Source organism: Leopardus geoffroyi, chromosome B3 (genome assembly GCF_018350155.1).
Source record: "Leopardus geoffroyi isolate Oge1 chromosome B3, O.geoffroyi_Oge1_pat1.0, whole genome shotgun sequence".
NCBI classification, from domain to species: domain Eukaryota; kingdom Metazoa; phylum Chordata; class Mammalia; order Carnivora; family Felidae; genus Leopardus; species Leopardus geoffroyi.
This window is the reverse complement of record NC_059337.1, coordinates 644,373-670,574: the sequence shown is the minus strand read 5'-3', so window position 1 is coordinate 670,574 and position 26,202 is coordinate 644,373. Positions and strand designations below refer to the sequence as shown.

Below are 26,202 nucleotides of genomic sequence, written 5' to 3'. Positions count from 1 at the left end.
AGGCGGAAGCAGCGCCTTTTCCGAGGCTCTTCAAAGGTATAAGCTTATTTTAACCTCGTGCACCACTTCTCTTTTCTTTTTTTCTCACACTTTTGGGGGTAAAGTTTTTCATTACTGTCACCACTGCAGTTCGTTTCTGATTCTGCGCACGCAAACTTTTATTGCCTAATAAAACGTGGAAACGGCCCTCTAGCGGTCGGCGGTGAGCTGGCCACGCCGGCGACCCCCGCTCGGGCCTGGACACCCGAGCGAGTGTGGCGGCGGGGCTGCGGAGGCGCCGGAGACCCCGGGGCACCGCTCGTCCCCGACGCAGGGGACCTACGAGGTGCGGGACGCGCACAAAGCAGGCTCCCCGGGGAATGGCCCGAAAACCCTGCGGAAAAGCTCAGAGCCCAAGGCACGGTAGTAGAGGGAGCTGGCCTCTCGCGACCCCCTGTGCGTTTGAGGTTTCTGGAATTTTTCTGAGGTTTTATGGGATTTTTCGACGAAGCCATGCCACATTGTTCACACAATAGAAGGTTATGGAAAAGCCAACGCAGTCTCCGAAATTGATTGAAAATACCACGCAGCGTTTGCTCCCACGCAGATCTAAAAGGCGAAGACCTCTTTCCTATAGATTGGCAACACCCCAGTGTGGGAAGGGACACCACTTCAAGCTTCGCCCCCACTAAAACTGAAAAATGAAAGACTTACTTGGCTTCTCCAGCGGGCACTGTCGTTCCCAGTCACCAACTAGTCCCAGTGGATGGGGGAGTGCTCTGCTTTGTAGGGAGAAAAACCGCACAAACGTGTAGGATTAGAAAAAGCATCATTTTCAAACCCTTACAAACGAGGATTATCAAATTGTAGCTAAACCACTATGTTAACAGTTGGTGGGGACCTGAAGAGTCACACAGGGGCCAAGTAACACTGCACCTGTTACTTCCCAGGTGCACGAGGGTAATCCAGCTGCCTGAGGGAGGGGTCCTGCTGTCACCACCCTAACTCAAAATTAATTCGAGTTTTGCCAGTGATTTGACTATCCCTCAGCAAGCCAGTGATGTGATGTAAAAAACACAGATCAGTGTTAATTACTTATTCTATCCCAAAAATGTTTTGTATATTAATTCCAGCTTACAGGAAGTGAAGACGTGTGAAGAACCAGAGGAATGGCGGCACACAGAAGCAGCAACACAAAACCAGAAGGTGGGAAGTTCTGCAGGATATCGGGCCCGGTGCCTTCAACTGTGTTATATTTCCAGATATGACTTTTGCCACATGAAGAGGCAGAAGGGCCATACTGATCAGATGCACTAGATGATCCTAGACTGGACACTGTTCTGGATACACCAGCTATTAAAAAGATCTGGGGATCCCCTGAGGAAATTCGATGTAATTTGAATATTAGATGAGATGAACATTTACTGTAATGGAAAGGTGGGGTGGCTGACTTACTGTAACAGAAAAGTAGAAAAAGCTGATTGCAGATAAAATGTAATCTCTCGTTTCAGTAAAAAGAAGGCCATATCTTAATTAAGGTATTAATGGTGACCCTTGGGGAATAGGAATTCTCAGTCTTACTTTTTGAATTTTTGCTTGCCTTTATTCTCTAGCTTCCTAAAATGCATATATAAACTTGTGTGATCGTAGAAAGGTTATTTTTTTAAACAATAGACGAGAAAGAAAAAAAGTAAAGCAAAAGTAAGACTTTAAAATGGGACCATCACAGGGGTGCCTGGGTGGCTCAGTTGGTTGAGCATCCAATTCCGGCTCAGGTCACGATCCACGTCTGTGGGTTTGAGCCCCGCGTCAGGCTCTGCGCTAATGGCTCAGAACCTGCAGCCTGCTTCAGATTCTTTGTCTCCCTCTCTCTCTGCCCCTCCCCTGCCTGTGTGCACGTGCTCTCTCTCAAAAACAAAGAAATAAGCATTTAAGAAAAACCTATTAAAAAATAAATGCAGTTCAGCGCCATTAATGCATTCCTGTTTAGTACAACTATCCCCACCCTCTGTCTCCAGAACGATTTCATCTTCCCAGACTGACACTCTGTCGTCATGAGACACTAGCCCCCCACCCGCCTCCCCAGCCCAGGGACCCACCATTCTACTCTGTCTATAAATACGATCTCTCTAGGTACCTTATGTAAGTGACATTATACAATATTTGTCTTTTCGTGACTGGATTATTCCACTGAGCGTGTTGTCTTCACGGTTCATCCACGTTGTGGCAGGTGTCGGAACGTCCTTCCCTTTTAAGGCCGAACAGTATTCCGTTGCATGCGTAGGCCGCATTGTGTTTACCTCTTCATCTGCCCATGGACGTGCGGGTGACTCCGCCTTCCGGCTGTCGTGAACGATGCTGCTCTGAGTGCTGGTGCGCGAGGATCTGTTCCAATCCCTGCTTTCAGTGCTTTCAGTTGTGTGTCCAGAGACTGGATTTCTGGGTGGTACGGAAACTCTAAGTTCAATTTTTTGAGGAAGTTATTTTGCGATTTTTAACCTTCATGCGAGTCATTTCCCTAATGTAGGCCTCCTTTTCCTCAAGGGCAAAATATGATGGGGGGGGGGTGACAGAGGGAGGGCTTAAGGAGGTCCCTAAGGAGCTCGCGAGCTGGTGACCATCCACGCCCCTGGAGAGAAGTGCTGGTGCCCTCTGTGGAACGTCACCGAGCGAGTGCAAGGAGAGAAGCTCTTCCCAGGAGGCACAGACTTGGTTTCCATTAGGTGCTGGGCCTGGGAGACCTGGGGGGAGGATGGAGGGAGGGAGGGAGGAAGGAGGAGGGAAGGAGGAGGGAGGGAGGGAGGACGGGTGGCCAAGGTTGCACGGGCTGGCAGCACGTCTGCGTCCCTCTGCCTCAGGCCACCTCAGCCCTGCATTCCCTGCCCCTCTGTCACAGAGAAGGGGGTGACGCCAGGGTCTAGGCCAGCCTGAACCACAAAAACACCTGAAATTTCACTAAGGAAATTTCATTCAAAGGACCTGTACCGTCTTCCAGTGTCACCATGGAGACGGCAGAAAAGAGAGCCTCTCTGGTCGCCTTCCTTCTCCCCTCCGGGTACCAGCCGCCCCTAAACCAGACTCCTTGGTGTTCTGGGGAGATCTCTGGAGCCGGCACCGTCTTTCGGGTACTTCCCCGAAAACTCTGCGGGCTGGTCCACCGCCTCGGGGTGAAGTCTGAAGTCTGAGCCCCATCAGCACACCTGCCTTGTCTTGCTGGGCCTGGCTTCACCTGGATGCCCGACACCCCCGCCCTCACCCCTTGCCTGCTGCCCCAGCCCCACCGCTCTGGGAGGGGCAGAGCCATGCACCTGCAGGCTGCCTAGGGCCCTTGCCCTTGGCCGGGAGTCTCCCTCCCCACTCTCCTTTCTCAGCTCCATCCTGGCAGAGCTCAGTCAGGAGGCCCCTTCCCCAGGAAGTCTTTACTGCTCCCCAGATGGTGAGCGTGTTCTTTGTACAGCCAGGCTCGACTACACTCCCCCTGACTCAACGATGTCCCTCTGCCAAGTGCGCGGAAAGCGGGCACTGGGGCGCTGGCCTGAGACCACCTACGTTCAAATGCCCGCTGGGCCACCCATGCAGCCTAGCGGTTCGCAAAGCGCCTCCGGGGCACCAGGCAGACGTGTGTGCTGGATGTGCGGGCCGCCTGCCCCCTGCTCCCCAGGGCGCTGAGCGCCCTCCTCGCGAGGCGGGGAGTTCAGCTGGATGAGGTCCCTGTTTCCCACCCTCAGCGGGCGCCCCTTCAGTGAGGAGCACCACGCCACATGCCCTCCGCCGATGACGGCATTCGTATCAAGGAGGCAGGATTATAGACCATGCGGGCCTTGATGTAGGGCAGTAGCCCCGGGGCATCCCCGGGCATCCTGCGGGTGGGGACCAGGTGGCCTGGAGGTCCAAGCCGGCTGGGCGGCTGCAGGGAAGCAGAGGGGTGATCACAAGTACCTCTGAGGATGTAAAGATAGGGGACCCCCCTACACGTGCTGGGGCAACATAGCAACGCCGCTGGAAAACGGTCTGCCGGGTCCTCGGAAGGTTCTGCACAGTCACCATCCGACCCAGTAGTTCGGCTCCTACGTAGGTGCCGGGAGAAACGAAAACGCGTCCACACAAAGAGTGGTACCCAGTGTCCCCAGCAGGGCTGTTCATGAGGGCCGGGAAGTGGAAACCAGCCACGTGTCTACCACCTGGGGGTGAACGAGTAAGACGTGGCACATCCAGATGCCCAAGGTCTCTGGCCATGAAAGGGGTGAAGTGCTCGCACAGGCTGCGCGTAGATGTTCCCGGAAAGCCTTACGCTAAGTGACACAAGCCAATCAGAAGAGACCACAGCGTAGGATCGCGTCTGCACTGATTGTCTAGAATCCACGCGTCCTCAGAGCGAGGAGACTGACGGCCACCTCCTACAGTGAGAATTCTACAGCCACACGCTGAAACCCACTGAATCACACAGTTTCAAAAATGAGTTTTAGGGCGCCTGGGTGGCTCAGCCGAAGCATCAGACTTTGGCTCAGGTCATGATCTCGTGGTTCGTGGGTTCGAGCCCCGTGTCGGGTTCCGTGCTGGCAGCTCGGAGGCTGGAGCCTGCTTCTGCTTCTGTATCCCCCTCTCTCTCTGCCCCTCCCCTGCTCGAATTCTGTCTCTCTCTCTCTCTCTCTCTCTCTCTCAAAAATAAGTAAACATTTAAAAAAATTTAAAAATGAGTTTTATACTATGTAAAGTATATCTCAATAAACTATTGTTTTAAAAAAGAAGGAAAAAATGCCAAAACAGGATAAGAGTTTAGACATACTCTAAATATTTAAGTTGCTAGATAAACGTTTACTTTTTTGCATCTTGTCCGTGTGTTTAATGACAGGATATACAACTTCATTTGGAGAAAAGGTCAAATGTTTAAAGTCTAAGAAAACCCTGGGGGAGGTGAGGTCTGGAGCAGGGGCTGCGGCCCTCAACTTGCTCTTGTGATGTCAGGCAAGTCTGTCGCCCACCCTGCGCCCCATATCGTTCATCTACATAACAAGGACACCCACACAAGGGTCCAGCAGGCCCTGTGCCTACTCTTTGACCTTCTCTGAGACTAGCTGGCAGAATTCTGGAAGGGCTCCCACGCCTTCCCACCCAGGCCCCACAGGGCATCTCTGCAGGTTGAGGACAGAAAGGAAACTTTGAGCCCCGTGCGCTCACAATGCTGCCATTGTGCCCCGAAGAGTCTCTTTGTTCTTTTCAGCTCAGTCTCCAGCCTCAGATCGAGGTCCACTCTGCAGCCCTGGGAGGGGTGGGCTACGCCCAGAGAAGCTGTGGGCAGGGGCCGAGAGCATTCGCCGAGCATCTCACAGCAGTAGCTGTCGTTTGTGGGGTCCCCGCCCTGTGAAGCACCCCCATGAGCTAACAGCACCTTCAGGGGGGCCGACTTTTGATTTTGGCTCAGGTCATGATGTCAGAGTTTGTGAGTTTGAGCCCTGCATTGGGCTCTGTGCTGACCATGCAGAGCCTGCTTAGGATTCTCTCTCTCTCTCTCTCTCTCTCTCTCTCTCAGCCCCTCCCCCACTTGTGCTGTCTCTGTCTCTCAAAAAAAGAAAGAAAGAAAGAAAGAAAGAAAGAAAGAAAGAAAGAAAGACGAAGATCCAAAACTCTAAAGAAAAAATTTAAGAAATAAATAAAAGCTCGTCCGAGAGCACACAGCTAACAGGTTGCAGGGCTGGGCTTCACACACTTGTGCTGCGAGCTGGTGCCTGGGCACCTTCAAGGCCTCCTGCTGGGCATCCCATGATCATTTGCTCTGCACCCCCCTTCTCACTTTCCACGACTCAGGCTCTTTTCCTGAGCACCCTGTGTATGTGAGCTCTTTCAAGACTCCTAGCAATCCTGGGAGCAAAATGTTGTCATTACCATCATAAGGATCAGGAAACTGAGGCACAGAGAGGTTACGTAACTTGCTCAAGGTCACGCGGCTAATGAACAATAGAGCCGAAACACGGAGGAGGCCGGCTAGCCCCAGCACCTTGCTTCGGCCATCGTGCCACAGTCAGCTAATAGGTTCTTAAATCTGACCTTTCACTTTCTGGAGCTCATGAAGTGTTTCTTGGTGGGCTGAAAGGGATTTAAGTATGCTTGAACTGGCTCCGGTGTCCGGGCCTGCCGCTGACTGGACCACGGGGCTGGGCGGAGGACGGGCAAGGGACGCCTGTGAGTCTGGATCCAAAGAGCCACTGCCGGCCATGTGGCACCAGCAGTTCCTCTACTGTTTAAAAAGGACCCAGAAACCTGGATTTTAACTAAAAACTCCTAATTTTTACAACACTTTTTTAAGTTGATTTACTTTGAGAGGCAGAAAGGGAGGGGCAGAGAGAGAGGGAGACAGAATCCCAAGCAAGCTCTGCACTGTCAGCACAGAGCCCCATGTGGGGCTCGAACTCACGAACCGTGAGATCATGACCTGAGCCGAAATCAAGAGTCAGATGCTTAACCGACTGAGCCGCCAGATGCCCCTAAAAACTCCTGATTTTTAAAGCTCACCAGCCAAATATTTTTTAATGCCGGCACTATGCCAGCTGAACATACCTGCCCGTGGGCAGCATGTAACACGCAGGTGGCCGGTCTTCACCCTCTGCAGTGCAGGGGTGGGGGAGTGACTGGACTGCCCCCGCCCAGGACTCGTTGGGCTATAGGGTCAGGCCTCCCGCTCTCCTGCCATCTCAGGCATGGCAGGGATCAGCTGAGGTCTGAGGGTCCTGCCACCAAGCGTGAGAGCAGGTGCCCCACGCTTCTCCACCAGAGAATCCCCTCCGGACCCAGCCCCTGGCTGGAACCTCCTGCCCAGTAGCTGGGGGCGGGGGGTGGGGGTCCTCCGGGGATTAGCAACTGATCCCGGCTCAGAGCAGGTGCAGGGCTCAGTGTAAGCATGTCTTCCCTGGCTGCCCTGGGTCCTGAGGCCATGGATGCCTGATGAACCCCGATGTTCTGGAGGGTAGGCAGCTGGCACATGTGGACCTTTGACCTCGGAGACCCCTTGGTTTATTTGGAAGCCAATTCACTTCATGGACTCTTAGAGCTGGAAGTCACACAATTGCTCATTTTACAAAGGAGGAAACAGGTCCCCACTGGGCCATTTTATAATCTCAGACTTGAACAGATACTGGTACGCTAATGTCCCCAGCAGGTGATTCACAATAGCTGAAAGGTGGAAGCAACTGAATTGTCTACCAACGGGTCAATGGATAAACACAATCCGTGTACGCATTTGACAGAATATGAGTCACAGAAAGGCATGAAATTGTGATATATTCTACAACACAGGTGGGCCTTAAAAAACTGTAATCGGTGAAATGAGCCAGACACGGAAGGATGGATAGTGTAAATACTGCATGATTTCACTTACGTGAGGTGCTTAGAACTGTCAGATGCACAGAGATGGCATGTAGAACGGTCACAGAGGTGACCGGGGGCCAGGGGAAGGGAGAGGTATTGCTTACTGAGGACGGAATTTCCGGGCCGGACAGTTCTGATAGTCACGCGCCCGCCGATGTGTTTCCGTCACCCAGTCATGCTCTGACCCACAGTTTAAGTGGTAAGTGTCATGCTCTGTGTTTTCTGGAGCAGCACAGAGTCCGTACACCTCTTATCGGAGCCCCCCCACTGCCCCCAACATCGTGTCAACCCTGCAGGCACTTTCAGGAGCCGGGCGAGTTGAGGACGGCAGCATGCGGGCTCCTGGCTCTGCATAAAGCACCCGGGATGAAGCCGGAATCTTGGGGAAGGGGACCCCAAACGCCCTCCTCACCACCAGGGCCCTCCTTCATCCCCTCCGACTGTCCCCCCCATCCCCCTCCCCTCTGGGGGCCAGCGCTGTGTTCTCTAGAGTCAAGTGTCTGTTTCTTGGCTCGTCTCTCTTTTTCCCCTTTGTTCATTTGTTTTCCTTCTTAAATTCGACCTACGAGTTAGATCATAAGGTATTTGTCTTTCCCTGACAGATTTATCTCACTTAGCATTATATACTCTAGCTCCATCCATGGCATTGCAAATGGCAAGATTTCATTCTTTTTGATGGATGATACTATTCCATTGTATATCTACACCACATCTTTATGCATCCACCAGTCGGTGGACACTTGGGCTCTTTCCATAATTTGGCTATTGTCGACAGTGCTGCTGTACACACCGGGGTGCATGTGACCCATTGAATCTGTATTTCTGTGTTCTTTGAGTAAATATCTAGTAGCACGGTTGCTGGATTGTAGGGTAGTTCTACTTTTAACGTTCTTTTCATTCAAAATTTTGCCATGTTTATTTACTTTGAGAGAGACAAAGGGAGAGTGCGCATGAGTGGGGGAGGGGCAGAGAGAGAGGGAGAGAGACAGAATCCCAAGCAGGCTCCTCGGTGTCAGTGCAGAGCCCAACTTGGGTCTTGATCCCACGAACTGTGAGATCATGACCTGAGCCTAAATCAAGAGTCTCATGCTTAACCAGCTGAGCCACCCAGGCGCCCCTATTTTTAACTTTTTGAGGAACCTCCATACTGTTGCCAAAGTGGCTCCACTAGTTTGCGTTCCCACCAGCCGTGCACGAGGGTTCCTTTTTCTCCCCAAATAGCCAGAGCGATCTTGAAAAAGATACTGGTGGATGTTTAACAGCAGAGTTGAATTTTGGACCGGCAGGGGCCGGGAGATCATAAAACATAGATTTCCACCCCTAGGGAGTCCCCGCGTCTTCACTGTACCCGTGCTGACTTTCCCGAACCCTGGAGGAAGGCGTAGCCGGGCCTGGGAGCCATCAGGAATCAGAGATAACAGCAGAGATAACAGATATCACCTCTCGATGAGTGGAACTATGTGCCAGGCTGGTGTTTCTCCTTTACTTCCCGGAGCAACTCAACGAAGTAGAGATAAACATCTCCCCCTCTGAAGATGGGGAAACGGAGGCTCAAGGAGGTGTGGGCTCGGTGAGTAACACAGAGGTGTCGAATGACAATGTGGTACACGGGAAACTAATATAACATCGTATGCTAATTACACCGGAATTAAAATTTTAGGAAAAATAATTATTTTTTAAAAAGGTGTGAGGATTTGCTCAAGGTGACACAGAGAGTTAGGGAGAGGGCCGTCTGGGTCTCCTTAACCTGCAAAGTAACAGAGACATGCCAGCGCATTGCTACATAGGGTCTTTCAAAATAGCTGCTCTGTGGATCCTGGCATTTATCAAAGGGAATGTTTATGGAGATCAAAGCCAACGTCTCCAAGGGAGCTTTTAAACTGCCTCTTACACACGAGAGTGAATCAGTCGGAGACTGGCTGAGCTAGAGTCCTGGGGGGAGTGTGTGCCTGGCAAGGCAGGGTCAGGGCAGTGTTAGAGCCCCGGCCCGCCCCACTGCCAGGCCCGGCCAGGAGGGACCAGGTGACAGGCCGGGCCTTGGCTATCTCTGCCCTCTGAACTTGTCTGGGAGACCTTAAGACAGGCAAGAGAGAAACGGTGACCCATGCGCCAGCGTGACCCCCATCCAGGCTTGTCCAGGCGGGGCACGGGGCGGCCCAGGTGCCAGGAAACCGGGCCCAGGCAAACCTGACGGCTGCTCACCTCGAGTCAGGGCTGGCCTGCCTTCCTCCTGGGGCCTTTCAGACAGAGGGAGGCAGGCCGTGACATGGGTTCCCTGTGTGACCTTGGCAGTGGCCTCGCCTCCCTGGACCTCAGTTTCCCCATCTCTAAAGCAGGGGCTTGGCCCAAAGCTCCCAGGCTGCCTCTGGTTTCTCCTTCCCTCCGTTTACGCATCTGTGTCTTGCTGATCAAACTAAAGGCAGCTTCAGGTCTCCACGCGGCCACCTCCCTTGGGGCGTCACTGAGAAACCAACTAGGATAACCCAAGGTGGCAGCTGGGTCTCTGCAGGAGGGATCTCCCACCCCCACATTCATCAAGAGTGTCAGTTACCAGTGATTATTCATCCTAACCACAAGTGGAACCCACCCCTACCCTGCCCCCATACCCCACCCCCATCCCACCCCGCCCCACCCCCCCACCTCTCCCCCACGGACACCCACACCCCCACCCCTGCAGGGTCTGTGCAGGGGTCTGAGGGTTCATGAGTTCATGCTCCATGTCAGGCTCTGTGTGGACAGTGCAGAGCCTGCTTGGAATTCTCTCTCTACCCCTCCCTCCCTCTCCATCTCTCTCCCTCTCCCTCGCCCAATATAAATAAATAAACTTAAAAAAAATAAAAGTATTCCCCGAACACTTGGCAGGAAAAGTATATTCTGCCTGTTGGGTACAGGGTTTCATACTTATTCCTTTGATCAAACTTGTTAATTGTGTTGTTGAGATTTTCTACACCCTGAGTTTTAATCTGTTGAATATCCATTACTGAGAGGCGTGTTAAAAATCTGCGGCCACGATCACGGATTTGCCCATTTCTCCTTTATAATTATCTCGGTTTTTGCATCCTATAGCTTGAAGCTCTTCCATTTTGTGAACATAAGCTGGCCTTGTCTACGCCGCATAACGCCTTTATGCCCTGGGCCGCCTGCTTCCGCATCACCACGGCCCCACTGTTCCCGTTTGCCTGCGTTCAGATCAGCCGGCTTGTGCCCTTGTGTTCGGGTGTGTCTGTGTAAACACGACAAAGCCGTGGGCTCGTTTTTTTCAAATCCAGCGGGACACTCTCTGGGCATCGTAGCGTGCGTGTGCGTGTGCGTGTGTACGCGCGCGCACGTCCTTGTCCAGGGGCGGCACGGGCCTGGCGCACAGCCAGCCTGCAGGAAACGTCTGCGGGATGAGACTTGATCGCCACGAGGAGAAGGAAGACACACGCTAGCAGGTGGATCGCACGCGGAGGCCGTGTCCTGCGAGGAACCAGGTCTCGCTTACACGCGAGGGGGTGGAGGCCCAGCGAGGTCACGTGACCCGCTCAGGGCTCAGTCAGCCCGGAAGTGCGGCCGGACCCCTGCGTACCCCGCTTCCCCCCCGGGCGCCGGTTCCCGGAGCCTCCTTGTTAGACCTCGTGGGCTTCGGCCCACTCTTGGCAGCTGTCCGGCCTCGGGGCGGCAGGGAAGGACGGCCTGGGGGCTGCCCACTTTAGCTAGGGGGCCTGCCCGCAGGACAGCGGTGTCGGGTCCCCAGCGCGGGCCGCCCTAACACATGAGCCCGAGGGGGCGGCTTAGAACAACCGGGTTCCGGAGCTCCGTGGTCTCGGGTCTGGGGCCACAAGGCCGTGCTCCCCTGGGAAGCGCCTCCTGACGCCTCCGCGCCCAGGGTGCCTGCTGGCCTTGGCTGATCTCGGGCCTGTTTGCGTCTTCATAGCCATCATCGGCCCGGTTTTCACTCGGCCGTGTTGCAAGGACAACAGCGCTGGATTCAGGGCCAAGCCCAGCCTTAATCCAATCAACCTGTAGGGTTGGAACAGGGACCCTGTTTCCAAATCAGGCCACATCCCCAGGGCCTGGGGTCGCACTCAGCCACCCCTGCCCCACAGGACGGCCTCCTCCGTCCTGGGCACTGGCACCTCCCTCACCCCCTCGCTCCCAGGCCCGGCCCTCTGGGTCTGCTGGCTCCTTCCTGCCAGCACCTGGGGAACCACCACCCGCCCGCCCTCACCACCCGGCATCCCGCGCTCACCCGCCAGGGGCCACTTGGCGAGAGCTGTGTACCTGGGCACCCTCCCACCTTTTCCTCCAGAATCTGGCCCTCCCTGTCCAGCTCTCCAGGATTTCCCAGGATGTGGGCATTCAGCCAGGGGTAGCCTCATAGAGGTCCATGCTCAGACCCAGCTCCCAGTATCTGGAAGTCCCTGCGTTTGCCTGAGGCCACCCCCCGCACCCGCACCCCCCCCCCCCACCTCGGGCAGCCCTCACATCTGTGAGGGCCTCCAGCTCTTCCTAAGACAGAGCGGCTGTGGCAGGTAAGGGGCCCTGAGCCACCCCCACAGTCCCCCGCGTCATTTGTCTCCATTAACCCAGTCTCACAACTCGGATTAGAGGCCCGGACCGGAAGGTGTGACACTGCCCTCCGGCAGCCGCAGGGTGCTCCTCCGTGGAGTGAGCACGGTGTGATTTGGGTCCCGAGGGTGCTGACAACACAGAGGAGGGAGCGTCCTGGGCTGCGTGAAGCGGAGGCCCGGACGAGGCCCCCGCCAGCTGGCCTGGCCCCACCGCAGCCTGCATTTCAGGAGCCGTCTCTGGAACTTGGGGAGGGGGTCCAGGGAACCCTGCTCGGGCGAAGAGAAGGGTGAAGGGGACCAGAGACCACGTGATGTGCAGGCGGCCAGGACAGTGAGGACGCACGCAGCTGTGTTCGTTCATCCAGCGGACACTTACTGAGGGCCCCCTGTATAAGCCATACGAGTGACCACCGAACATAGGTATTTACAGTTTATAATCGCGGAGAAGAAGGAAAACCGTACTTAGCATGCAGCGTGCCACCCTCCGAGGGCGGAGCAGTGTGTGGAGGGCCACGACAGGCCTGGTCCTTGTCCCCCAAGGCGGGCCAGAGGCGCTGCAGGGGGGCCAGCCGGCCGCACGGACCACCAAGAGCCAAAACGGAGGCAGAGGCAGGGCTCAGGACACACGCGGGGGGTCCCAGAAGCTTCTGCAGGGCGTAGGCTGCATTGTGGCAGGGTCTAGAACACGTCTGGCGGGGGTCCCAGCATCTGGAAGCCTCCGTGCAGGTGATGGGAGAGGGCTCCGCTGCCCCCCACCACCATCCTGAGGGGGAAAAGACAAGGTGCCAGCGTCTGGGGGACCCCCAGACCAGCTGGGCTGTGCGGCTGGGGGTCAGGGGTGCAGGGAAGCGTGGCGGGGGTTCGGCAGAGGCCGCAGGGCAGTGGGCCACCTGTGCAAGCCGGAGGGCCTCTTCCAGCCACCCCTTCTCCCTGTCAACAGAGTTGACGGCCTTACACCTTCACCTCCTTGGAGGGGCTCCGGGAGCTCGAGGGCCCCCTCAGCCTCTCCCCTATACGCCACTGCCAGGATGAAGGACAGCATCAGATGCACCCGTGGCCACTCGGGCCACCACCCCCTGCCCACCCCCCACTGTAGCACCTGACACCCGCTCAGCCTGGCCTCCATTCCCTCGGACCTGTTGCCTCCTCCGCACCTCTGTGTCTAGGACATAAGTTCTCACCAATCCTTCCTCTCCGAGCATTTATCCGCCTTCTTCGTACGTGTGCGGTCACTGCCAGCTCACTGCTCTTCCTGCCCCACAGGCCTCGAGTTTGCTCCTTCCTTCGGGAATCTCGCGTGGGCTGCGCTTCTGCACCCTCTCGTCTGCGTCCACTGACCATTCCCTTCTCAGAGTGCGCCGTCCCCTCCGCCCCAGGCGCGGGTCCCTGCCGCTGCGCCCTTGACCGGTGGCTGTCTTTCTGGACCACACCAGGGGCCCGTTTCCACATGCAAGGCCGTTCCCAGAGAAGCCTCCTGAGTGCCGGCTCAGAGCTGGGCTCAGGCCGTGACTGCCCGTACCTCCTTGAGACCCACAGCCCGTTTCTGGGCGAGCAACCTCACCTCCTAGGACCAGAGCCAGTAAAAGTCCCCTGGCCTCCATAAAGGAAACAGTTCACAAGAACTGGGAGTCAAGTGAACTGTGATAATGTATAGGATCTCTGTTTTGTTTTTTTAATGTTTATTTATTTTGAGAGAGAGAGAGAGAGAGAGAGTGAGCCCAGGGGAAGGCAGAGAGAGGGAGAGAGGGAGAGAGGGAATCCCAAGCAGGCTTCATGCCTTCAGCACAGAGCTGGACGCAGGGCTCGATCTCACGAACCACGAGATCATGACCTGAGCTGAAATCAAGTGTCGGATGTTTCACCGACAGAGCCTCTTGGGTGCCCCAGGATCTGTGCCTTGTGTCAAGAAATGACCCTAAAGATAGTTTGCATGGGAAGAGCAATTAGAAAAGAACACAGAGGGCATACAAATTAATCACTGAATTATTAACCCCTTCATTTCATGGAGTAAGAAACAGGCTCAGAGAGGGAACGTGACTTGGTCAGGGTCACACAGCAGCACAGAGCAGGGGTCTCTGACCAAGCTGACTCCAAGTTGAATGTCTTTCCCTCCCACACCTTGGTCGGTATCCCAGTATGGTATTTACGGACTGGTGAGTGTAACTTCTTACGATATTCTTTAAACAGAATGATTGTAGAAATGACCATTGCCCTCAAGCTCTACATCATAAGCTATTATTTCTGATTTAGAGCACTTGTGACTCCCAGTGTCACGTTCCCTTGGGAAAGTACCCTGTGTTCCACATTAGCTCCCAGGGCAGGCCCTGTGGAACCTGGGGCCTGGGCTACAGGAAGACAGGTAGAAACCACAGTAGGGGTGCCTTCTCCATCCTGCTGCTCCCACAAAACATTCCCCTGTACACAAGGGAGAAATGAGCTGCAAAGACCCACTTTTAAAATTAACACTGGGGTGCCTGGGTGGCTCAGTCAGCTGAGCGTCCGACTTCGGCTCAGGTCGTGACCTCATGGTCCATGAGTTTGAGCCCTACGTCGGGCTCTGTGCTGACAGCTTGGAGCCTGGAGCCTGCTTGCGACTCTGTGTCTCCCTCTCTCTCTCTGCCCCTCCCCCACTCGTGCTCTGTCTCTCCCTTAAAAATAAATAATAAAAAAATTTTTTTTTTATAAAACTAACACCAAGTGAGACAATCACGGTTTGGTGCTACCAATGAACCATTGCGATGCTTTACTTTCCAAACACGTATTTCTTTGTAAGCGGACAAGTTCTCTGAGGCACTAAGATTGTCCCGAATCATGGTGCTTTAAAGGAACGGTAGCATTCTGTGGGGCACCAGCTCGGGTAAGACACACGGACATCTAGGCTAACCCAACGCTGGTGGGCTCCTGGCCTGGACCCCGTGAGGAGGAGTGGGTTTTTCTACATTCAAGCATCAAGCCTTTCTCCATAGGAAGCACCAGGCATGAAATGTACCAACAGGTCTTTGCAAGGGTGCAAATCTAGAGCTCCGAGCTCTGACCCCCCACCTGTCGGGTGTGTACTGGGAATGCTTTACAGAGGCCCTGCATCAGTATGAGAATCGGCTGCTGGCTACCAGAGAAGGGAGTTTGATTTGCCTTTGGGGCCGATTGTGGGGAGCGGGGGCGCTGATCCCCCCACCTAAGGCCTACTCTAAGCAAATACTGAAGATACGCACCCCCTGTCGAGGCTAAAGAGCTTGTTGAAATCGTCCATCGTCCCGCAACTCCACACCCCCATGTGGTGCCTCACTCTGCATCTTTGGGACCATCTAGCATCTGCTGGGATACCTCCAAGGACAGGGAGCTCACTACCTGATGATTCTAAGGTGCTCAAAAATGGGAAAGGTCTGTCATAACTAGGGATCAAAATCTACTTCCCGAGACTCCTCTCCCACAGGTCACAGTTGCACCCTCTGTGGCCACCCAGGCCACTGCTGCGCCCCCTCTGCTGCTCCCTCTCCGTTATGTCCACCTCAGCCCTTCTGCCTGCTGCCCCTTTTCCTGCAACAGCCAGCGCTCTGCTGAATTGGTGACGCAGATCAGTCAGAGCAGCCCAGGGTCCAGACAGGACATGTAGCAGGCAGGCCTCCTGGATGACAGCTCAGAACCTCCAGCCATCAAGGCTTTTTATACGCATAAAGGGGTCACCTAAGTGGGGGGCTGGAGTACATCCTTTACTAGGTGAGGAGTGGGAGTGGAGGACACCTGTGCACAGACGCTGTGGCAGGAGACCCAAGTGTCAGGCCTGGTGGGGTTCTCGAGTCTTCTTGGATGACCGAGGACACCGAGGCGGGGCAGGAAGGGACTCATCACCCCCGGGTCACACAGGTTCTTGGGGAGCTCTCATTCGTGAGTAAAATCCACGGCCCTCCTGGGAGACCTCAGAACACCGGCCCTGAAACTAGACACTGCTTCTTGACATCATCACTCCCTCTAAACGATACTCTGCCCCATCACTCTCAGTACTGACACTCTCTTACTGAGACGGGCGTTTCTCGGGGTTCAGGCCTGCTTGGAGGTGCGGCTGCTGGGGCCCGGGCAGAATTCAGGGCGCCGCAGACAGCAGGGCAGCAGGCTGAGGCAGCTGTTGGGAGTGGGCAGGGCACACGGAGCCGGGGAAGGGGTCGGGGTGGGGGGCTCTGCAGTCAGCTTGGTCAGCACCTCCGGGGCGTGGGGGCTCCACCGGGCAGCCGGCAGGGCCCGAGGGGCGGCGGCGGCAGCAGCAGCAGCAGGCGCCCACCGTGGCCCGCGGCAGCACGAAGGCCGTGAACTCCAGCAAACCACGGAGGGCAGCCAGCAGGCCCGGCGTCAGGGAAGCGTGGCGGACACAGGCGTCCGCCCCCCACGCTGGCCGCGTGGCCGGGAGCAGGCGACACGCGCGGGCAGCGCGCGGAAGAAACCGCGTCCGCCTCCCCTGGAGCAGAGCCCGAGAGGGCCACCTGCGGTCACGCACCCCGTGCATTGAGCAGACGGGCACCGTCGGTCGGCACCTGACACAGGGCAAGCCGTCTGCCGCGCGCGGCTGGAACGGCGCAGGGACCCGTCCCGCGCCGCGCCGGCCGCGCCACCTGCGGGCCGTCCAGGCTGTGGTCCGCAGTCCCCGAGGTGTCAGGGCGCAGCCAGCGTGCGCGAGCGCAGCCTGACGGCGGGGTCCCAGCCCGCCTCCCGCCCCGTGACCCGCTCCGCCCGCCGCTCCCGCGTCCGGACCCGCCGCCGCCGCACGTTCCGAGAGGCGATTGGCCGGCGGCAGCCAAGCCCTCCCCCAGAGCATCCAGGGCGTGTTTCTATTGGCCGCTCCTCCGAGACTCCTCGCGAGAGGCCTCGGGCGCGGGAACTGACACGTGCGTGCCCCTGCGTCCCTCCGCCTTCAGCCCAGCGCGCTCGAACACCCCTCTCCAGATAAAGGTGCTAACTCCGCACGGCAGCTCTGGGCAACCCCATTTTGGTCTGTTCACGCGCCCGGGACCTCGTCCCCAAGGCCAGCAGGCCTGACGCACCTCGGCTGGACACTAGAGGTGACTAAGCCAGGGGCAGCCAGGGTAGGAGGACCGACGGTTGACTCGCGGGCGGCGCCCTGCTGAGCTTGCTCGGAGCAGGGGCCCAAAGCCGGGGAAAGCAGGCAAGGCTTCTCAGAGGAGGTGGCTGTGAGCTGATCACAATACTCCCTTGGCTTAGCGCACTCCAATGGCTTCCTCTTGCAGTTAGGATAAAATCTAGATTTCCTGCTTTGACCTACAAGGCCTCACGACAGAGACCCTCAACCAGGGCTTAAATAAAAATCGATAAACGAATTCCACACCCCGGAAGTCTGGGGTAGAATCCGAGGCCTGGTATTTTTTAAAGATGCCCCAAGCAATTCCAGTGTATGCCAGCGTCGACAATCTCTGTTCGGCCTGCCCACTTCCTAGGCCTTGTCTCCTGCCGCTCCGAAGCTGGCTCGCTTCACTCCAGTCACACTAGCCTGACCTTCCTCGAACACATCCATCTCGGCCCTTCTTTGGGTTTTCCCGCGGCCCCTTCTCAGCACTCAGGCCTCAGCTCGAGAGCCACCCGCTCCGACGGAAAAGCCTTCCCTCAACCACCCCCTTCTTTACGTCCCAAGGTACGCAGTGCGCGCCTTCAGCGCCCGGAGCAGCTGGCTGAGCACTAGCGGGGCAGCAGCGCACCCGGAGCGGAGCTGACAGGTCACCAGACGACGAGCTCATACGAGGGAGTGGGCGACAAACAAAACAGCCACATAAGGCAGTGAGTGACCAGGCGGGAGGCTCCAGGAAGCTGGGATGGGCTGAAGAATGGGAGGGCCCCCAGGGGAGAAGCCCATAGTCCTCTTTGTGTCGCTGACCAGCCATGTGTCCTGGGATTAACCGATCAACCTTGACCCTCTGGAAAGGAGGATAACTCCTTGCCAGGGTCATGGGAGAATTAGCAGAGCCACTGGGGTAAATGCCTTACATTTGGCTGCTATGGGGCCTTGCTCCCCACCTGCATGCGCTTCCCTCCTCCCTTCCCCCCCTCCTCCCTCCCCTCCTCCCTCCTCTCCCTCCTCCCTTCTACCTCCTCTCCTTCCCTTCCCCCTCCTCCCTCCCCTCCTCCCTCCTCTCCTTCCTCCCCCCTCCTCTCCCTCCTCCCCCCTCCTCTCCCTCCTCCCCCCTCCTCCCCCTCCTCCCTTCTACCTCCTCTCCTTCCCTTCCCCCTCCTCCCTCCCCTCCTCCCTCCTCTCCTTCCTCCCCCCTCCTCTCCCTCCTCCCCCCTCCTCTCCCTCCTCCCCCCTCCTCCCCCTCCTCCCTTCTACCTCCTCTCCTTCCCTTCCCCCTCCTCCCTCCCCTTCTCCCTCCTCCTCCTTCTCTTTTCCCCTCCTCCTCCTCCCCCTCCTCCTCCTCCTTTCCATTGTTCACAGGCTCTTCTCTGTGGTGGACAGTCCCCTACTGGCCCTAGTCTGGAGCTTCCACCCTCAAGAGCTCTTTCCTTCCTCCCTGCCTTCACCAGGAGCCCCTGCAAGGCTGCCACCAGGAGCCGGCAGGTGGTTTTCCTCATGTCTCTTGTCCCCCGTTAGTCCCCACAGCCAGACCTGCTTCCAGGGCTCTGCCTCCCTTGCCTAGGAGAAGGAGAATAAGCAACAAATGGGATTCTCTGCCCAGTGGTCAGAAAAGGGAAAATCAACCCAATTACCCAGCTCTAGTCTGGGCCAGTGCCTGGGGGAACTAGTAATCTGATAGAAAGTTTGCAGAATCAGACCATACTTTTACAGGGTTTCCTTCCAGGGGACCCCGGGGGCCTCGGGTCTTCTTCCTCTCGTGGGAGGTGTCGCTGCACGTTGGGGGACCTGGGTTCTAGTCTCTCCCCTGGCCACTAACTTGCTGTGTGATTTGGGGCAAGTGACTAGTCCTCTCCGGTCCCTGTTCTCTCCCCTGTAAAATGGGGAGGCCCCTTGTAGTCTCATACTCAGAGACAGGCTGGATCCCTTCTCCCCTCTGCGTTCAGAAGGCGAGTCAGATCACAGCAAGCCCCCGGCCAAAACCCTCCGTGACCTCCCGTCCCATTCAGAACTGACTCCTCACGCCTCACCTGGCTACGAGGCCTGGTCTGACCTGGTGCCTGCCCTCCTCTCCTGATCTCGCCCTCTAACCCCACCCGCTCCGTGCTGAGACCCAGCTACGCCAGCCTCTGCTTGGTTCCAGAGCACCAAACCTGTTCTTGTACTTGCCAGGCCCTCTGCTTGGGGTGCTGTACCCAGTTGGCGCCAAGACTGGCTCTTTCTTATCCCGCAGGTCTCAGGTCACATGTTGCCTCCTCTAAGAAGTCCTCCCTGACCACTCACACTGCCTTTATCCCCAAGCCCCACCCCACCTCAGGTCGCTCCCTCATCACCCTGGGATAAATAGATATATATATTTTTGGGAGAGGGCACAAGCAGGAAAAAGGGGCACAGAGAGAGAGAGAGAGAGAGAGAGAGTCTTAAGCAGGATCCATGCTCAGTGGGGAGCCTGGTGTGGGGCTCCATCCCATGACCCTGGCATCATGACCTGAGCTGAAATCAAGAGTCAGGCACTCAACTGACTGAGTCACCCGGGCGCCCCCCCACCCCAAACCAAACTTCTAAATGAAACGCAACATCCACACACATGCCCACGTGTCACAAGTATACAGACGATGGATTTTCACAGGCCAAACACACCCATGCAACCAGCACCCGCATCAAGGAGCAGAGCAGGACACGGGGGGATCAGCAAAGGACCGCGGCATGAAAGCAAGAGGAAGCAGTTGCAGGGGGAGAGGGGTGCAGGCTGGGCGTACATTTCGTTTTCTTTCCTTTAAAATTTTTTTTAACGTTGATTTATTTTTGAGAGAGGGAAGGAGACGGAGCATGAGTGGGGGAGGGGAAGAGAGAGCGAGGGAGACACAGAATTTGAAGCAGCTCCAGGCTCTGAGCTGTCAGCACCAAGCCCATCTCGGGGCTCAGACCATAAGCCAGGAGACTCATGACCTGAGCCGAAGTCAGAGGCTTAACTGACTGAGCCACTCAGGCGCCCCAAATTTCTTTTCTAAACACAGTCCCTTGAGGGGCGCCTGGGTGGCTCAGTCGGCTGAGCTTCCGATTTCGGCTCAGGTCACAATCTCACGGTTCGTGGGTTGGAGCCCCACATCGGGCTCTGGGCTGACAGCTCGGAGCCTGGAGCCTGCTTCGGACTCTGTGTCTCCCTCTCTGCCCTTCCTCTGCTCGTGGCTTGTGTTCTGTCTCTCTCTCTCTCTCTCAAAAATGAAGAAACATTGAAAAAATTAAAAAAAAAGTCTTTTGATTATTGTTACTGTAATGAAAAAATAGCACTTCCATAGATCGTTTTCCACAAGTGAGGTGACCATTGGGATCATTCCCCGCAGAGCGGTTTCAGGTGGCCGGGGCGTGGGGCCTTCTGGGTTCTTGCCCGGCAGCCCCTCCGGGTCCTCCTTGTCCTCCCAGGGCCCCCGTTCTGCTCCGCGGTGCTAGGAAGCTCTCGGTGACAAGGTCCCCAGAGGCCCTGGGGAGCCCGCAGGAAGTGCGGCTGGGAAGCAGGGGGCAGTAGGCCAAGGCCACGAACAGGCCTAGCTCAGGGGCGCCTTCCAGCCGCATCCCCTCCTCCCACAGGGCGTGCGTGTGCGTGAGCGGTGTGCACGCGCGGTGTGCGTGCGCGGGCGGTGTGCGTGCCCTGGGGGCGGTGGGGTTTCCAGATTCTGTGTCTGTAGCACCACTTGCCTCTTTACTCCGTGACCGTGAATTACTTGGCTCTATGTGCAAATTCATCAGCAAAACCCCAAACCTTTGCCAACGTGGCGGGTGAGACGTGCGCCGCGTGCCAGGGTCTGCGTTCCTGTACTTTTGGGGAGGGCGAGCATTTCTCCGGTGTTGACGCGTTGTGCGGATTTTGTCTACACTCTGGGCTCTGTGGCCGGGAACGCGCGATGTGGGAGCCTGGCCCCGGGGCGCAGACACGGCCGCTTTCAAATCTGCTCCTCGGTTACCGTATGGCCCCGTGCCTGTGACTGAAGCTCCGTTTTTCTGGCCCGTGAATTGGAGAGTAACGCTCACCTGGTAGGGCTGCTCAAGGGTTAACTAGAACGTTCCTAGGAGCCTCTGTTAGTTCCGGAATAAGAGCAGCAGCTGTGAGCAGGGCGGAGGGCCTGGGGGAGGTGCAGGGCCCATCAGGGTAGCTGGGGACTTGCTGTCCCCGCCGCCCAGAGCCTGCTGTACGCCCCTCCGATTCTGGGCAGCTCTCCTTGGTCTCCAGAACATTCGCCCACTTTTCAGAGGCAACAGCTCCCCCTTTGCACTCAGATTTGGGTTTATCTCTTTGATTGTGTTTCCTCCCGTAACAACGGGGACGGAGAGTGGGGACCTGAGCACTAGGTCAGAAACCACTTCCTCGGAACTCTGAAGGCGGCCTCCTTCCTTCTGGAGTCGCCGGACAGGATTCCGGTGCCATTTGGACTGCAGTCTTTGTGACCATTGCCCCTTCTCTGGAAACTCCGGAAATGACTTTCTTTGGTACCCAGGGGTTGGCACATGGGACGCAGGGAGGTTGTGCTCTGGTGCAGCTTTTTGTGTTTTCTCCACCGCGCCGGATGCCAGTAAACTTTTCCAATCTGGAAGCTTAGGTGCTTCCGTTCCGAGGAGGGTCCTTGTGTCATTTACTTGATGGTCTTCTCTGGTTTCTCTGATCTTTCCCGGTCTCCCGTTTTGTGGATGTTGGGTTTATGGAGTTCGATAATCTGGGGAACTTTTGCTTTTCACGTAGGCACATCTATTCACTTTTTCTCCCCTACAGATTTTGCTGTTGATTTCATCTTTAAAGTATTGTTCCCAACCCCCCGATTATATAACCAGCTCCATTTTTAATGTTGGCGAGAGCAATTTCAGAATGAGGTTCGTGCTGTTTTTATTCATCTAGGCCCCACTGCAGGCAGCACGTGTGACTATTTGTCGGGTAAATGAAGGAGAGAAATGATTTTATTGATTTAAAAAAGCAAAGGAAAAACGAGCCATATAATCTATCTTATACAGGGTTTTATTACCAGCAAAGATTCTGGTGTCTTTCTTTCTTTCTTTTTTATTTTTTTAGATTTTATTTTAAAGTAATCTTGACACCCACCGTGGGGCTTGAACTGACAACCCCGAAGTCAAGAGACTGAGCCAGCCAGGTGCCCCAAGATGCTGTTTTTTGTTTTTGTTTTTGTTTTTTTTTAACATTTATTTATTTTTGAGACAGAGAGAGACAGAGCACAAACAGGGGAGGGGCAGAGAGAGAGGGAGACACAGAATCTGAAACAGGCTCCAGGCTCTGAGCTGTCAGCACAGAGCCCGACGCGGGGCTCGAACTCACGGACCGTGAGATCATGACCTGAGCCGAAGTTGGACGCTTAACCGACCAAGCCACCCAGGTGCCCCAAGATGCTGGTTTTTAAATGTTGAAACAAATATTTCCTTTATAAACGTTAATAAAATACACGAAAAAATGTTAAAGGATAAATGAGCTCCCGGGCCCTCGGTATAAGGCAACAGAAGAGCGTTAAAAGTTTTCCAGTTATTTCCAGACACAGGGATACAGAGCGGCCATTGCTGAAGGGAGGCCACGGCAGAGAAGGCAAAGGCAATTCACAGAGAAGAAATCACGGAGGTGACGAGGTGGTGAGAGCCCCGAGCGAGGCCGGCTGTGGGCTCAGGCTGGGTGCGCAGCTCACTTCCAGAGCTGCTTAGACTTGCAGGCAGCGGCCCCTCCCGGGGTCCTGGGGGGCGCCAGCCCCTGACACCTGGCCCTGGCTCTCTGGGGGCTCCCGGGCTTGGGGCGAAGGTGAGAGCTGACCACAGGCGACAGCACAGCGGCTGTCACCGGGGTCCCTCCGGAGTCGGCACCACTCTGGGCACCGGCCCTTGGGAGGCGCTGGTAAATGGAAGCCCGGGCGCAGGGAGGAGGCCCGTTTCCCGTGCAGTGAGCATGTGACAGAGGAGCCGCAGCACAGACCCTTTGAGGACAAGCCCGAACTGGCCATCTGGGGACTGGGGTGCGCCGTGGTCAGGGACCCGGGTGCCGCAGGCAGGCCTGTCCGGCCCCTGATGCCTCCACATCTGGGACCTTCGGCAGATGGCGGCTGCTCCGCCTATATGACGACGGTGGTGACCCTGCTTCGCTTGGGGAGGACGATGACGCGAGCCATGGCAGGGGAGGCATAGCGGGATTCATTGCTCCTTCCGTGTCACACCTGGCCTCTGTCCAGCTGACGATGGCTCAGGCCTCCACGGGTGGACCGCCCTCCAGGGCCCCCGGGGCTCGCAGGTGAAGGCCACCATGCTTCAGAGATGGGGCTACGCTGAGGACACCCGGGTCTCCAGGGCTTCCAGAACAACGGCCAGTCAGGCCTGTGGGCTCAGCTTCCCCTCCCAGTCAGCCGTCTCAGGCATTCCCAAGGCCAGCTCTTGGCCCAGTTCCTGACCCTCTGAGGGGGCTTTTGGGGGGCATTCTTGTTTCACAATCTGCCCCCTACACTAGAATTTAAAATTATTTTTGTAACGCTCGCAGTTTGCTCGGGGGGTGTGGTGGGGGTAAGGAACTCACCGTAAATAGTGTCTTTAGTTTGGCAACACCTGTCAAAGTTCCAAATGCACACGCCGTCAACAGCAACCCTGGTGCCGGACTTTTCTTACAGACATCGTCGCCCTAATGCACAGAGGACAGTCTCAGCAAAACACTGGTGCTTACAATACATCAACGGGTAAAACAAGGTTTCCTGCCCCGGTGGAATTCATTCTGGTTTGCATGCCATGTGCTGGGAGCCCATTCAAGGCTGGGGCAGATTCACAAGCCGGGCCATGGAACCATCTCTAAGCTGCATTGTTAAGTAAAAAAAGCCGGGAGCGGACAGAGCGAGACGTGTGCTGCCCTGCGTGTGAAACGTCGCTGCGTTGTCTGCGGACACATTTCCTGGAAGGATTCGTGAGAAACTCAGTCAGACTCGGCCCCTGGGAAGGAGCACTGAGGGACCAGGGACCAGCTTTGGGAGGAAGAGTTACTTTTCACTGTTTGTGAACTTTGAATGTTTACCCTGCGCCCGCCTTACCAAACAACGCAAAGTGAAACAAGTCACTGAAACATCAGGCCTCTTACTTTGCCGCGTGCCTTCCAACTAGGTAATCCACCAGGGCAGTTTTTCAGCCTGGGCACGAGTGACATTCGGGGCTGGACAATCATTTGTGTTGGGGACCGTCCTGTGCCTTGTAGGACGGTTAGCGGCGTCCCTACCCTCTACCCACCTTGGTAGCACTTCCCCCCCGCTTGGCTGTGACCACCAAAAATGTCTCCAGACATAGCAAAATTCCATGGAGGTGAAGTCACCCCTGGCTGAGAAGGATTGCTCTAGGAAACACGTGAAATAGGGCAGCCGTTTCCATTAAGCGATAAGAAAGTTGAAACCCAGAGTTTTTATTAAATTTTTGAAAATCGTGAGCCTCGTTTTATTGCTCCCTATTCGTTTATAATCTTAAATGGACAATACTCTACTTGCTACCTTTTAAACAACCTGTCGATAGGGGTGGGGCGCCTGGGTGGCTCAGTCGGTTGAGTGTCTGTCTCTGGATTTCAGCTCAGGTCATGATCCCAGGGTTGTGAGTTCAAGCCCCGCATCAGGCTCTGTGCTGACAGCGCAGAGCCTGCTTGGGATTCTCTCTCTCTCTCTCTCTCTCTCTCTCTCCCCCCCCGTGCCCCTCCCTCATTGTACTCTCTCTCTCAAAATAAATAAATACAACTTAAAAATAATCTATCAATATACAAATGGATATATAGAAGCAGAATACATCTAGTTTTTCATTTAGTTTGATCAGTTTCTGGTAATGTTTCAGCTAAGGCAAATCTCACTGGAGATGTCTGGGCTGCTTTGCACAGTGATCATTTAATCTCGGGGCGCCTGGGCGGCTCAGTCGGCTGAGCGCCTGACTTTGGCTCAGGTCATGACCTCGCTGTCCATGAGTTCCACCCCTGTGTCGGGCTCTGTGCCGACAGCTCAGAGCCTGGAGTCTGCTTCGGATTCTGTGTCTCCCTTCACGGACCCTGGCTGGAGTCGGACGCTTAACCGACTGCGCCACCCAGGCGCCCCTAGGAGAACTCTTTAACTGCACAATTACAATCACAATGACATCAGACATACTGCAAAACCAAATCCCTTGCTTTGTTCAAAATGGACTTGGTGCAGCGTGCTGCCTTCCACAATGTACTCCTGGCCCCCCAGAATGTGCAGGGTTCTTCGGCTGGGTTATTACTAATGTCATGAGGGCGGGACTAAGCCTCGTCATTGTGTGTGTATCTTGTGTGTGTGTGTCCAGCATGTTTGTGAGGAGGGGCACGGAGACGGTGCCCAGCAGGGTGCGCACCGAACGAAGGCAGGCAGTGGCCTGGAACCGAAGCAGGTGCGGACTGCTGTCAGCCCGAGGCTCCAAGACGCACGCGCCAGGGCTGCCTTTCGGGAGGCCTCTAACCGGTCTTGGTCTCAGTGGCTGGCCATAGGAGCAGGGACGGCAGGCGGTGGTGCCCGCCAGGGGGTGCTGTGCGTCCCCTCGCCAGATCCTCTTGGTCTCTCAGGTTTACTGTACTGGGGGCCGGGTCGCAAAGGCGAGTAAGACCCGACTTGACCGCTCGCAGGGGGCGGGGTTGATGGACCCCGGGAGCAGACCTCGGTCATTCCGTGTGGTCGGTGCCATGACTGGCGGGTGAGGGTGGAGGGGGGCAGTGGGGTGGGGGCGCCTCTGGAAAACTCAGGGCAGGGTGGGAGGGAGACCGCCCTTGTGCCAGAATGGAGGCTGCAGGAGGGGTGAGCCTGGGGCACCAACAGGGGAGAAGTCTAGATGCCCCTGGAGAAGTGGGACGGGGAAGGGGAGCAGAGGGGCACCAGGCCGTGGAGGAGTAGTGTCAGTGCCTTTCAAGGAGGGAGAGCAGAATGCTTTAGATGGAGGGTCACCAGCTGTAGGGACCTAGCTAAGAGGGGCACCCAGAGCAAGGTCCTTCGGGAAGCAGGAGGGGAGGGCACAAAAATGGCAGAAGCATTTGTCTCCCACTGCTGGAGTGACCTGCCGTCCCACTGTGCGCAGAGTGCCGGGACTTCCTGCCGCCCCACTGTGTGCAGAAGGCAGGGACTTCATGCTGTCCCACTGTGCAGAGAGAGGGAACTTCGCAGAGGTGTGTGGCAGGGTGTGGTAGTGGGGGGGGGATGGGAGGTAGTTGGGGGCACAGGGGTCAAACAGTGCATGTGGCTA

At 56.1% G+C, this 26,202-nt stretch overlaps 1 long non-coding RNA gene across 1 annotated transcript; it reads left to right on the top strand.

Moving 5' to 3' along the window:
• Nucleotides 1-16,795: 16,795 nt before the first annotated feature.
• Nucleotides 16,796-24,403, top strand: LOC123582386. Its single transcript, XR_006704354.1, has 3 exons — nt 16,796-16,945; nt 17,533-17,675; nt 23,607-24,403. It is a non-coding gene; the product is annotated as an uncharacterized LOC123582386 (long non-coding RNA).
• Nucleotides 24,404-26,202: the final 1,799 nt, after the last annotated feature.